Consider the following 4,056-nt stretch of genomic DNA (forward strand, 5'->3'; position numbering starts at 1 on the left):
TCTCAAAATGTAAACATTCTATTCATTTTAAGTTCAATTTTATCTTCTCCTCTTGCCTACTCAAATGTAATCACTGATGTCTCTCTCTTTCCTTTTCTTTTCTTTCCTTTCCTTTTCAGGCGAGGCAACCCTTGGTTGACCTCACAAATTGCAAGGAAATTCTCAGCTTACAATCCCTTATTATTTTTAATTTTTCACGCCTACAGCACCTGGTGTTCCTAGATGGTCTCCCATCCAAGTACTAACCAGGACCGACCCGGCTTAGCTTCCGAGATCAGACGGGATCGGGCTTTTTCAGGGTGGCACGGCCATAGACCCTATCTTTATTTTTGATCCTCTATTTTGACCATATCTTTATCTCTGTGTTCTAGTTGATCCTTTGGTCACTCATAGATTCTCTGTGTTAATGTGGTTCAACTTCCACCACAGAGATCCTTTTTGCAACGCTTTATATTTAGTTTTATTTTAGAGATGAGTTGTCCTACCTGGATTTATGTCATATATTCATTATTGGATACATTTTAGCACTGTTTTAAGTATACGAATGTTGCTTTACTTTACGTATTAGTTTGTTGTAACAGAGTATGCAAATTGGATGGTTTAAACAACAGAAATTGGTTTTCTCATAATTCTAGAGGCTGAAAGTTCAAGATCAAAGTGTCAGCAGGGTTGATTCCTTCTGAAGGCCCAGGGAAAGGATCTGTTCTAGGATTCTCTCCTTGGTTTGTTGATGGCTGTTTTCTCCCTGTGTCTTCACATTATTTTCCTCTGTACGTGTCTGTATCTAAATTTCCTCTTTTTAAAAGGACTCTTGGATTAGGGCCCACTCTGATGACTTTAAATTAATCACCTCTTTAAAGACCCTATCACTAAATAAGTTTACATTCTGTGGTACTGAGGATTAATATTTCAACATATAAATTTTGGGGGAGAGACAGTTCAGTTCACACACCTTCCCTTACATCATGCAGAAAGGTATGGTGCATAATAACATGTATAAGGAGTGTGATATTGAGAGTCAGACTGATTATTTGGATAGCTTGAGAGGTAAAAGCCTCATTGGTTAATTCAAGGTGATAATATTTAGTTAGCATGGTCTAAATCAGTTGAAAACATCATACAGTTTTCTTTTTAATCATTGCCCTCTCTTCTAGTTTTCTCTATTGGCATGTCTTAAAGCTACAGGAAATGCTAGAACATCAATTTTACACATTTGTTGTTAAATAAAATGCCTTCTTAAGAGCCACAACAGACCTTTAGCAAATTATTGCTGAGCTGTTGCACCGCAGGCACTGAGAAAAATTTAATCAATTTCTGCTATATTCAATTGAAAAAACTAAAATATCATTCCTGAATAAGATTGCTTGAAAACAATCCCATCATATTTAGTAGTGTTATTGTTTGGCATCACTTCCTACAGAGAATTGGTTTGGATAGAAATAATCTGAACTGAATTGTGAAGATTTTTCAATGATATTTCTTGTCATCAGTTATTAAATGATCAGCATTAAGCCATGTTGTTTATAAAGTACTAATAGCATTTAAAAATACCCAATACCTTTAAATGACTACCCTCTTTCTGGATAGAAGACAAGGTGGCATGTCATATTTTAACTAAGAGTAAATCATTTTAACAGATTTTTGTAGAATATCTCTAACCAAATGTAAATCGAACACAAAACAGCAGTTTACTTTTGTCATTGAGAAATAAGGCAAATGTTCAGCCTTAGTATAAATTTATTATTTTCTGTATTACACGAAACCTTCATCTTATAAAACCTTTCAAAACCATAAAAAATAGCTAATTGATTCAAAAATTGACAAAAATCATTGCCAAAAATTTTGTTGAAATTTTAGGTTATACAGGGGGAAAAAAAAGATCTTGTTAGTGAGTATAATCATAACATGAGCAAATACACCACATTAAAAAAAAAATGCAATGACAAGCTGGTCTTATGCTGTGAGAATTCTTGGAGGTGTCATGAGTCTTGAGTACGTAGGTTTCTCGTATTGGTGATTGATGAACCTCTAGCATTTACTGTTGTGTGGCTCTGGCTCCCTCACATGCATGCCCTAACCCTAACCTGCCACTGACATGCGTAGTGACCATTTTTTTCATCTCTATCACCTTGTCACCAAATCTCATTTGAGCAATTCCTCCATTGCTAAGTAGCATTTCTACTTGGTGTTATTTTGTTCTTTGAATTTCTTATTTATGCTTTTCATGCTGTTTTGGTTCTTACTAATGTTGGAATTGGATGACTGTTCATTACAGTTTATGGCTGTCGTCCTGGTGTAATTTTAATACATACCACTCACACTCAAAACTAATGAAATTTGTGTTTGAAATGAAGTAGTCATTTTAGTAATGGCATATATTTGTTGCAGCTTAGACTGGATTTGTGTTTGATACTGTGTACAGTATCGTGCCATGCAAAAAAATAAAAAATACCCACTGAAGTTCATTCATTGAGAAGTAATTAGATAATTTGTGTTTTACAACTCCTTTGTGGATTTTCACATAGGTATTTTGAGTGTTTTTAAGATATGTGAAGAAATTTGGGGTTTTGCATAGATTGTAAATGTATTATTGCTTTTCCTATTTAAATGAATGGCATAGAGATACCCACTATCTAAAAATTCATTATCCAGTCAATTTTCAGGAACTCGTTAATTCTAATAAATGAGGAATACTTAGACTGTCATTTGATCAGGACGTGACTAATAGATTTGTGAAAGAAACAGTACTCATTAATTCTTATACATTACACTAAATTATTATTGAGTTTGTTTTGTTCATAGAATAAATTCCAATAGGAATAGAAAGTCTCATCCTTCTAACACAGTACCTCTACCTTAATCAACAAATAGAGGTAAAATTTCTGGTTACTCTTCTTAGATGAAATTGAGGGAGGGATTGTGTTTATGTATAATCAAATTAGAACAGTATTTATTTTTATGTGATTAGTGTTACATGCTGTTTTTTAATTACAAAACTCGCAAGGGAAAATTTATTAATCTTGAAAAGAAACGTTCTGTTTTGTTTTCTTAATCTGGCATGGATTAACAAATCTACTTGTATGTCTAACAGAAAGAATGATAGAATTGTTATAAAAATATAATGGATTATCAAGATTAGTATTATTAAAGTACTATCATATGCTGACACAGCTTTCATTTAAGTGCACAAAATAAATGAATTTATCTCTTCTGTTACTAAGATTCAGCTGGGCTTTTATTTGATCATCTCATTGCCTATAATAAACTAGGGTTTATTTAAATAGAATGAGCTAGCTCTTCTCTTTTTAAAGCTGAATTAGGAAGCATTTTAACAGTGAGTAAAATCATGGAGATTGCCTGTAGGATGCACTGTCTTCATTGGTGGAGACAAAACTGATGCCAATTGAGGACATAGATAAGGATGAGATGGATAATTTTGATAAAGTGGCTATACATCTTCCTTTTTCTTTAAAATAGGGATCGGCATTTGCATTATAAAAACATTCACATTCAAAATTGATTCAGACTTCACATAAATGTTGATTTGTTTTTTCAAATTTCATAATTTTTTCTTGAAGAACTAGTGAAGAAGTGTACTCATCACACTAAGCAAAAATAGAGTTGATGCTTTATTAGCGCCAAGCCTCAAGAAATGATGGCCAATTTGAAATCTCATTTATCATTCAACTCTCTATTCAGTGGGTGTATATATATATATATATATATACACATACACACACACACACACACACACACACACACACACACACACACACACATATATATGAAATAGCCCTCTCAGTTGGTGTGAAGTAAGGTCTCATTGTAGTTTTGATTTGCATTTCCCTGATGATATTATGATATTGAGCATCTTTTAATATACCTGTTGGTCATTTGTATATAACTATTTGAATTAATAAAAAATTTAAATATAGAGTAAGTTAATTATGTCTCGTCATATTTTTGACAGAGAATTATCTTTAAAATTTAAAAATCAAATATTCACTATATTTCTAAAAAATAAAGTCTATACCTAGGCTGTATATATTTTTTTCT

The 4,056-nt window shown here is 32.6% G+C and overlaps 1 pseudogene; it reads right to left on the reverse strand.

The window, feature by feature from the left end:
• Window positions 1–197: 197 nt before the first annotated feature.
• LOC112481350 lies at window positions 198–316 on the reverse strand (annotated as a pseudogene).
• Between the last annotated feature and the right edge of the window lie 3,740 nt (window positions 317–4,056).

Source organism: Pteropus alecto, unplaced genomic scaffold (genome assembly GCF_000325575.1).
Source record: "Pteropus alecto unplaced genomic scaffold, ASM32557v1 scaffold14, whole genome shotgun sequence".
Classification (NCBI taxonomy): domain Eukaryota; kingdom Metazoa; phylum Chordata; class Mammalia; order Chiroptera; family Pteropodidae; genus Pteropus; species Pteropus alecto.